The 10893-nt window shown below is 41.3% G+C and overlaps 1 long non-coding RNA gene across 1 annotated transcript; it reads left to right on the top strand.

Moving 5' to 3' along the window:
• Positions 1-393: 393 nt before the first annotated feature.
• On the top strand, positions 394-9048 carry LOC115163950 (uncharacterized). Its single transcript, XR_003869839.1, has 3 exons — positions 394-732; positions 7708-8231; positions 8343-9048. It is a non-coding gene; the product is annotated as an uncharacterized LOC115163950 (long non-coding RNA).
• The last annotated feature ends 1845 nt before the right edge of the window (positions 9049-10893 follow it).

Raw genomic sequence — 10893 nt, 5'->3', positions numbered from 1 at the left:
TAGTAAACACATGAGTTCCAAGACCAATAACCGTTGATGACCAATCAAGGTGATTAGAAACATTTGTTGGAAAAATGGAAACCAAGCTATTTAGCTAGCTACAGTACCTACCAAAGTTGTCCGGTGAGTGTCTAACTGATTAATTAAACTTCAACATGTTATTAGCTAAATGATGCCTAGTTAGCAATGTCATGTTTTATGGGATAGAGCGAAACACATTTTGTTGGTTTCATTCTGTCAGCGACACTGACTGACTGGCTAGCTAACTTAATCTTAGCTATCAGATTTCTTTTCTTCTCACAATTCAAGTGATAGGTAGTTAATTAACTTAACACATGCTTAAACACTTTTAGCTTAATAATTTGCTGTCTTTTAACACCAATATGCATGTCAATATGCAGTATCATGTTAGCTAGCACAACAGCTAAGGTACTGTAGCTAGCAACAATATGAGTTGATCTGACATAAGAGCAAAACTTTACTTTTGCAGATGGATTCACTTCCCATACTCGTGGTGTTGGAAGAGGCTGTATTGGGAGGTTGGGTTGTTGATGATGGGTAATTGAGGTTGGGCTATGGATATTTGACCCAGCCAGTGGGTTAATTCTCCCGCCACCAGCGCGTGAAATCCACTAGGATATTTGCAAGTGTTCTAGTGCAACCGAGTAACTGACGAGAGAAACGGATAACGTTATTTCGACAGGCTAAGGGTGTTTTGGCCGACGGAAAACAGTAAGTCACAAACGTTACGAATTATGAATTTGATGGTCATTCAGGTTATATGGGTTGTCCTATCATAATTAGGTAAGTTAGCTAGCTAACGTTATCTTGAGTGTTAGCAAGCTAACGACCTTTAGCTACCTGGCCATTTTCTGGCCATGCTGATATCTCTGGCTGTGGTAACGTTAGCCTCGCGACCATGCTCGCGAAGCTAGCTTACTGAAATGTTGTAACTAACACGCCACTCCGCGGATATAACTAAATGTACCTTTTTGCCAACCTATGGCTAGCTAGCTGACTGTCATTGTCTGTAATGACAGCTAGCTAAAATTGGATAGCTAAGTCTGACTTCTAGACTGTCGGACACTTGTGACGTTGAGGATGGATGCACATTCTGTTAGTTAGCTAATGTTAGGGTTTACATTCAATTTGATGTAGCCAACTTATTTTAGCTATGTTTCTAACATTTATTTACTTCTGTACTTAAATGCAGAGGTCAATGCATTGACAGCTTTGTAAAGATATTCTGAATGAGTGGAACCTGGCCTCTTTGATTCCAAAATTTGAGGTTAAGTAAAACTGAGAATTTCCTCAGAGGGCGGACAGGGATTTTGGGGGAAACAAAACACAGATTTTCATTGACCCTGTGTAAAACAGAATCTACGTCTTCAACACTGTCATCGATAACCAATAGTACAACCTTATTGGAAACTTGAAAGACTTAACTTCACCAGAGACTAAAGAACCATGCAGCCACTGGGACTAGATGCATTACATGCACAGCTACCGTAGATAGTCTGGCCTTCATTTTTCCATTCTTGCTTTATTTGTCATTTGCACAGATATTCTGTCAGTGACCAACCTGACACACAAATCAAACTACATTTTATTTGTCACATACACATTTAGCAGATGTTATTGTGGGTGACTATTCTATAGATATTGTATCCATATACACTATGTAGTATATGTCCACAACATCTATACACATTCCAAGCTCCAACAGTGCAGTAATGTCTAACAATACACGCATCTTAAAGTAAAAACTTTTAATTAAGAATTATAGAAAAATATTAGTACAAGCAATGTTGGCATCTGAAGTATGAATATTATTTATACATCGGACTCCGACATTGCTCATACTAATATTTCCATTCTTTCACTTTCAGATGTGTGTATTGTTAGATATTACTGCACTGTTGGAGCTTGGAATGTGTATAGATGTTGTGGACATATACTACATAGTGTATATGGATACAATATCTATAGAATAGTGTGCATTCAGAAAGTATTCAGACCCCTTGACGTTTTCACACAATACCCCATAATGACGAGGCAAAACAAACTTTATTCACATAAGTATTCAGACCTTTTGCAATGAGACTAAATTAAGCTCAGCTGCATCCTGTTTCCATTGATCATCCTTGAAATGTTTTTACAACTTGATTAGAGTCCACCTGAGGTAATTTCAATTGATTGGACATGATTTGGAAAGGCACACAATTGTATAAGGTCCCACAGTTGACAGTACATGTCAGAGCAAATACCAAGCAATGAGGTCGAAGGAATTGTCCTTAGAGCCCGAGACAGGATTGTGTTGAGGCACAGATCTGGGGAAGGGTTCTAAAAAATGTCTGCAGTATGGAAGGTCCCCAAGAACACAGTGGCCTTCATCATTAAATGGAAGAAGTTTGGAACCACCAGGGCTCTTCCTAGAGCTGGCTGCCTGGCCAAACTGAGCAAACGGGGGAGAAGGGCATAGGTCAGCGAGTTGACCAAAAACCCAATGGTCACTCTGTCAGAGTTCCTCTGTGGAGATGGGAGAAACTTCCAGAAGGACAACCATCTCTGTAGCACTCCACCAATCAGGCTTTCATTGTAGAGTGGCCAGACAGAAGCCACTCCTCAGTAGAGGTCGACCGATTATGATTTTTCAATGCCGATACCGATTATTGGAGGACCCAAAAAAGGCGATTTTCTAAATAAAAAAAATTGTAATAATGACAATAACAATACTGAATGAACACTTATTTTAACTTAATATAATACATCAATAAAATCAATTTAGCCTCAAATAAATAATGAAACATGTTTAATTAATGCAAAAACAAAGTGTTGGAGAAGAAAGTAGAAGTGCAATATGTGCCATGTAAGAAAGCTAACGTCTAAGTTCCTTGCTTAGACCATGAGAACCTATGAAAGCTGGTGGTTCCTTTTAACATGAGTCTTCAATATTCCCAGGTAAGAAGTTTTAGGTTGTAGTTATTATAGGACTATTTCTCTCTATATGCTTTGTATTTCATATACCTTTGACTATTGGATGTTCTTATAGGCACTTCAGTATTGCCAGTGTAACAGTATAGCTTCCGTCCCTCTCCTCCCTCCTACCTGGGCTCAAACCAGGAACACATCGACAACAGCCACCCTCGAAGCAGCGTTACCCATGTAGAGGAAGGGGAACAACTACTCCAAGTTTCAGAGCGAGTGACGTTTGAAACGCTATTAGCGCGCACCCCGCTAACTAGCTAGCCATTTCACATCAGTTACACCAGCCTAATCTTGGGAGTTGACAGGCTTGAAGTCATAAACGGCACAATGCATTGCGAAGGGCTGCTGGCAAAACGCACGAAAGTGCTATTTTGAATGAAGGCTTACGAGCCTGCTGGTGCCTACCACCGCTCAGTCAGACTGCTCTATCAAATCATAGACTTAATTATAACATAACACACAAACACGTGCCTTAGGTCATTAATATGGTCGAATCCGGAAACTATCACGTTTATTCTTTCAGTGAAATACAGAACCGTTCCGTATTTTACCTAACGGGTGGCATCCATAAGTCTAAATGTTCCTGTTACATTGCACAACCTCCAATGTTATGTCATAATTACGTAAAAATCTGGCAAATTAGTTCACAACGAGCCAGGCAGCCCAAACTGTTGCATATACCCTGATTCTGCGTGCAAGGAACGCAAGAGAACTGACACAATTTCACCTGGTTAATATTGCCTGCTAACCTGGATTTCTTTTAGCTAAATATGCAGGTTTAAAAATATATACTTCTGTGTATTGATTTTAAGAAAGGCATTGATGTTTATGTACAGTCGTGCAACGATTGCTTTTTTCGCAAATGCGCTTTTGTTAAATCATCCCCGTTTGGCGAAGTCGGCTATTTCTTCCTAACAAAGACAGTCTTCACAGTTCGCAACGAGCCAGGCGGCCCAAACTGCTGCATATACCCTGACTCTGTTTGCAAGAGAAGTGATACATTTTCCCTAGTTAAAGGAAATTCATGTTAGCAGGCAATATTAAATAAATATGCAGGTACTTGTGTATTGATTTTAAGAAAGGCATTGATGTTTATGGTTAGGTACACGTCGGAGCAAAGACAGTCCTTTTTCGCGAATGCGCACCACATTGATTATATACAACGCAGGACTGGCTAGATAAACTAGTAATATCATCAACCATGTGTAGTTAACTAGTGATTATGATTGATTGTTTTTTATAAGATAAGTTTAATGCTAGCTAGCAACTTACCATGGCTTCTTACTGCATTCACGTAACAGGCAGGCTCCTCATGGAGTGCAACGTAAAGCAGGTGGTTAGAGCGTTGGACTAGTTAACCATAAGGTTGCATCCCCAAGCTGACAAGAGAAAAATCTGTCGTTCTGCCCCTGAACAAGGCAGTTAACCCACCGTTCCTAGGCCGTCATTGAAACTAAGAATGTGTTCTTAACTGACTTGCCTAGTTAAATAAAGGTCTAAAAAAAATATATATATATTTTTTTTTAATCGCCAAATCGGTGGCCAAAAATACCGATTACAGATTTGTTATGAAAACTTGAAATCGGCCCTAATTAATCGGCCATTCCGATTAATCGGTCGACCTCTACTCCTCAGTAAAAAGCACATAACAGCCCGCTTGGCGTTTGCCAAAAGGCACCTAAAGGACTCTCAGACCATGAGAAACAAGATTATCTGGTCTGTTGAAACCAAAATTGAACTATTTGGCCTCAATGCCAAGGGTCTGGGGTAAATCTGGCACCATCCCTACAGTGAAGCATGATGGCAGCATCATGGTGTGGGGATGTTTTTCAGCAGCAGGGAATGGGCGACTAGTCAGGATCGAGGGAAAGATGAACAGCTCAAAGTACAGAGATCCTTGATGAAAACCTGCTCAGGACCTCAGACTGGGGTGAAGGTTCACCTTCCAACAGCACAAGGTCCCTAAGCACACAGCCAAGACAATGCAGGAGATGCTTCGGGACAAGACTCTGAATGTCCTTGAGTGGCAAAAAGTGACATTATTAAAGTGACAAGTGTTCCATGTCTATGTACACAGGGCAGCTGCCTTTAAAGTGCAGGGTACTGGGTGGAGGCCGGCTAGTGATGACTATTTAAGTCTGATGGCCTTGAGACAGCTGTTTTTCAGTCTCACGATCCTAGCTTTGATGCACCTGTACTTACCTCGCCTTCTGGATGATCGCGGGGTGAACAGGCCTTGACCCTGGTGGCTGAGGTCCTTTATGATCTTCCTGTGACACCGGGTGCTGTAGATGTCCTGAAGGGCATGAGTTGGACTGCAGAGGGAAAGAACAGCAGCCAACTGGTGCTCAGCATATGTGGGAACTCCTTTTTAAGACTGTTGGAAAAGCATTCCAGGTGAAGCTGGTTAAGAGAATGCGAAGAGTGTGCAAAATTGTCAAGGCAAAGGGTGGCTACTTTTGTACGTTTTTTTGCTAACTACATGATTCAATGTTCTGATGTCTCCACTATTCTACAATGTGAAAATAGTTTTAAAAAGGAAACCCTTGAATGAGTAGGTGTGTCTGAACTTTTGACTAGTACTGTGTGTTCTAAATTAACCTAGTAAAACTCATGGACGATTACAGTGAGGGGAAAAAAGTATTTGATCCCCTGCTGATTTTGTACGTTTGCCCACTGACAAAGAAATGATCAGTCTAATTTTAATGGTAGGTTTATTTGAACAGTGAGAGACAGAATAACAACAACAAAATCCAGAAAAACGCATGTCAAAAATGTTATAAATGATTAGCATTTAAATGAGGGAAATAAGTATTTGACCCCTCTGCAAAACATGACTTAGTACTTGGTGGCAAAACCCTTGTTGGCAATCAGAGGTCAGACGTTTCTTGTAGTTGGCCACCAGGTTTGCACACATCTCAGGAGGGATTTTGTCCCACTCCTCTTTGCAGATCTTCTCCAAGTCATTAAGGTTTCGAGGCTGACGTTTGGCAACTCGAACCTTCAGCTCCCTCCACAGATTTTCTATGGGATTAAGGTCTGGAGACTGGCTAGGCCACTCCAGGACCTTAATGTGCTTCTTCTTGAGCCACTCCTTTGTTGCCTTGGCCGTGTGTTTTGGGTCATTGTCATGCTGGAATACCCATCCACGACCCATTTTCAATGCCCTGGCTGAGGGAAGGAGGTTCTCACTCAAGATTTGACGGTACATGGCCCCGTCCATCGTCCCTTTGATGCGGTGAAGTTGTCCTGTCCCCTAAGCAGAACAACACCCCCAAAGCATAATGTTTCCACCTCCATGTTTGACGGTGGGGATGGTATTCTTGGGATCATAGGCAGCATTCCTCCTCCTCCAAACATGTTGAGTTGATGCCAAAGAGCTCCATTTGTCTCATCTGACCAGTTGTCCTCTGTATCGTTCAGATGTTCATTGGCAAACTTCAGACGGGCATGTATATGTGCTTTCTTGAGCAGTGGGACCTTGTGGGCGCTGCAGGATTTCAGTCCTTCACGGTGTAGTGTGTTACCAATTGTCCCAGCTGCCTTGAGATCCCAGCTGCCTTGAAATCATTGTCAAGATCCTCCCGTGTTGTTCTGGGCTGATTCCTCACCGTTCTCATGATCATTGCAACTCCATGAGGTGAGATCTTGCATGGAGCCCCAGGCCGAGGGAGATTGACAGTTCTTTTGTGTTTCTTCCATTTGCGAATAATCGCAACAACTGTCACCTTCTCACCAAGCTGCTTGGTGATGGTTTTGTAGCCCATTCCAGCATTGTGTAGGTCTACAATCTTGTCCCTGACATCCTTGGAGAGCTTTTTGGTCTTGGCCATGGTGTAGAGTTTGGAATCTGATTGATTGCTTCTGTGGACAGTTGTCTTTTATACAGGTAACAAGCTGAGATTAGGAGCACTCCCTTTAAGAGTGTGCTCCTTATCTCAGCTCGTTACCTGTATAAAAAGACACCTGGGAGCCAGAAATCTTTGATTGAGAGGGGGTCAAATACAATTTCCCTCATTAAAATGCAAATCAATTTATAACATTTTTTACATGTTTTTCAGGATTTTTTTTGTTATTCTGTCTCACTGTTCAAGTAAACCTACCATTAAAATTATAGACTGATCTTTAATTTTTTTGTCAGTGGGCAAACGTTCAAAATCAGCAGGGGATCAAATACTTTTTTCCCTCACTGTAGTAAAGCTTAAACCAATTTTATTCACCAAATGTCATACAGCTCCATAAGACAAATACATGGTTTCACTAGTGGGGGGGAGGGTGTGTGTGTGTGTGTGTGTGTGTGTGTGTGTGTGTTATATACACCCACCCCCAAATGTGGGTGACGTCCTCCTCTCTAAACATTCGATCTTTATTGCTAGGCAGGAAACTAAGTGATGCGGGCCATAAACTGTTCCTTCGCCCTTAATGTGACCTGACCTTGACACCCCCCCCCCCCCCCTCTCCTCACTAAACCACATCTCTCCTCCCTTATCAGTGCCTGCCACATGTGCTTGGCACTTCCTATACTCAATACATTCCCCCTACAGATATTCAAACTAGACCATGGCACTCAGTATTTAAATAGGATACCTGATAATTAACAATATTTCAAGTTTAACTCATCATATGGGAAGCAGGCAAATTCCTTCCACTGAGCTGTGTAAAGACAGACTGACAGGGGTTAGACAATTAATTATCTTAATGTTCTCTTATTGTTTACAGGTGCATTATCCTTCTGACCCGATGCAGCCAGGTCCCATCTACTTCTTAACTCCTCGCAAGTGTGGCTTGTTTGGTGTCTGCTGTGAAGGAATAAAACAAGTCAACTACTTGATTAATGAAGGTGTGTAAGGCAGCAGCGCAGTCATCAACTACATGCACCATTTCTTCAACTACGGCGTTGGGGAAACAAGTATGGACCTGAATTTTGATAACTGCAGTGGCCAAGACAAGTTTGTGCTCTGGTATTGTGCCTGGTGGACCACACAAGCTCCACCATGGTCTGGACCTTCACTTCCTGATCACAGGCCACACCAAGTTTGGCCCCGACTGGTGTTTCAGAAAGACCAGACTGAACTCTTTGTCTGAGATTTCTGGTGTTGTGAAGGACAGCACTGATGGGTCAACATCCCACAGCTGGTTGGCCTGGATGATGGTACGGTGCTGGTGGAACGCAATGGCTGGCAACAACACCTGACTCTGTACTTCAGGCAGCTGCCACAAATCAAGCAGTATCTTCACTTCAGGTGAATGTCATTGTATGAGGTTATTCTTTTTATCTAAACTTGGGAGGTGAATTGATGTTATGCAAGGTTGTAATGTCTTAATTTTTTTTCTCATTATTTCCTGTTTTACAGCTTTGATGCTCTGGAGCCTGGTGTTGTTGCCAAGGAGTGTTTGGACTCAGTCGGGGCCAGATTTCAGCTGCAGCGTTGACATCCTTTCTCCTCTAGATGGTCTGCCTGTACTGGGCTGTATACAGCTAGACAAAAACTAATCTTTCTGAGAAGATCAGGGAGTTTTGTGACGAAGAGGCTATGGACATCACATGCCATTCACCAAAGTCGAGAGCAGGACAGAAACAGGCTCCGAATATAGATTCCCTTGTTCATGCGTGGTTCGGACGGACCAGTTCATCACTGGGGGCGAGTTCCCAGTAATCAGCACTCTGCAGTGCCTGTATTCACCTGACTCTCTCCTAACACACGCCATATGTTGCTTCTACTTTTTTTTAATCAAGATGCTCAGCCACTTTACCCCTGATTTATATGCATATAACTACCTCTATCACTGATTGATATTCTTGTACACACAATATATAATTGGGTTCTTTCTCTACTGGCATTGACATTTGTCAATATAAAGAAAAAAATGAATAATCTACTTTTGATATTGCTACTATGCAAGTAACCATTTCGCTGTACTGTTTACACCTTCTGTAGAGACCCGTCTACTTAACAAGATGTGCCTGGGGATTCTAGTGTTTCACATGACCCAGAAATTTAAACAAGTGTGTCTGGGTAAGTGTCATCTAATATTTATAAAAATATTTTTCTGGACACTTTCCGCTTGCATGGAATTTCATTATTGTAGGCTATTACTTTTACCACTTAGTCTTAATCTTTACTATACTACTCACTGTTAAGCACATGACCTCACATGTGAATCCTTAAAGAAATGGGTGGGGCTGGCTTAAGAGGTTGTGAACAATGCTGAATGGGTGTAGCCATAGTTCTCCAGTAGGTGTACCAAAATATTCAAGGGCCATTTTCTGAAATGGGATTACAAGTTTATCAACTTTCAAAGTGGAATTACTTTCCCATTGTTCTCAAATGCAGTGTATGATATACCATTTTGTAGCTCTGTGTCTCTGCTGTTATCCAATGTAAAAAAAATAAAACACAAATTTTGCTAAAACCTAATCAAGGCGGTCGGTCACGAATGTACTATTTTCACATACTCAGCCGTATTTGGTTCTGAATAGTAGGCACTATCCGTACACAGCCAATGCTTGTTTAATTTCTTAGGTCATATTAAATGTTTACACCAGATACAGTTGACATTTACATGCACCTTAGCCAAATACATTTAAACTCAGTCTTTTTCACAATTCCTGACATTTTAATCAGAGTAAAAATTCCATGTCTTAGGTCAGTTAGGATCACCACTTTATTTTAAGAATGTGACATGTCAATAATAGTAGTAGAGTGATATTTCAGCTTTTCTTTCATCACATTCCCAGTGGGTCAGAAGTTTACACACACTTAATTAGTATTTGGTAGCATTGCCTATAAATAGTTTAACCTGTTGGGGCTAGGGGGCAGCATTGAGAATTTTGGAAAAAATATGTGCCCATTTTTAACTGCCTCCTACACCAACTCAGAAGCTAGAATATGCATATTATTGTTCAGGTTTGGATAGAAAACACCCTAAAGTTTCTAAAACTGTTTGAATGGTGTCTGTGAGTATAACAACTCCTATGGCAGGCAAAAATCTGAGAAGGTTTCATGCAGGAAGTGGCCTGTCTGACAAGGAGTCGTTCTTCTTGCCTCTGTTTATTGAAGAGTAAGGATCTTAGCTGTAACGTGACAATTCCTAGGGCTCCAATAGGCTCTCAGAACCCGGGAAAAACCTGAACGATGACGAGGCAGCCTCAGGCTGAAACATATTATCGCCTTTTCCAAGTGTCCCATTAGGTAACAATAGAACTAGGCGCGTGCGCGATTCGCCCCCGTGGAGTATTTTCATTCGGCTGTTTAGCTTATTGCAGATTCCCGGTTGGAATATTATCGCTTTTCTACGAGATAAATTGCATAAAAATTGATTTTAAACAGCGGTTGACATGCTTCGAAGTACGGTAATGGAATATTTAGAATTTTTTTGTCACGTTCTGCGCCATGCGCTCAACCGTGATTTAGCATTCTGATAGTGTCTAGAACGCAAGAACAAAACGTCGCTGATGGAACATAACGATGGATTATTTGGGACCAAACCTACATTTGTTATTGAAGTAGAAGTCCTGGGAGTGCATTCTGACGAAGAACAGGAAAGGTAAGAGCATTTTTCTTATAGGAAATATGATTTTGGTGAAGGCTAATCTTGCCGGGTGTCTAAATAGCTAGCCCGTGATGGCTGGGCTATGTACTTAGAATATTGCAAAATGTGCTTCATCCGAAAAGCTATTTTAAAATCGGACATATCGAGTGCATAGAGGAGTAATGTATCTATAATTCTTAAAATAATTGTTATGCTTTTTGTGAACGTTTATCGTGAGTAATTTAGCAAACTGTTAGTAAATTCCCCGGAAGTTTGCGGGGGGTATGCTTTTTCTGAACGTCACATGCTAATGTAAAAAGCTGGTTTTTGATATAAATATGAACTTGATTGAACAGACATGCATGTATTGTA

The sequence above is a fragment of the Salmo trutta genome, chromosome 26 (genome assembly GCF_901001165.1).
Source record: "Salmo trutta chromosome 26, fSalTru1.1, whole genome shotgun sequence".
Lineage (NCBI taxonomy): Eukaryota > Metazoa > Chordata > Actinopteri > Salmoniformes > Salmonidae > Salmo > Salmo trutta.
This window is presented reverse-complemented; position numbering and strand designations above follow the sequence as displayed.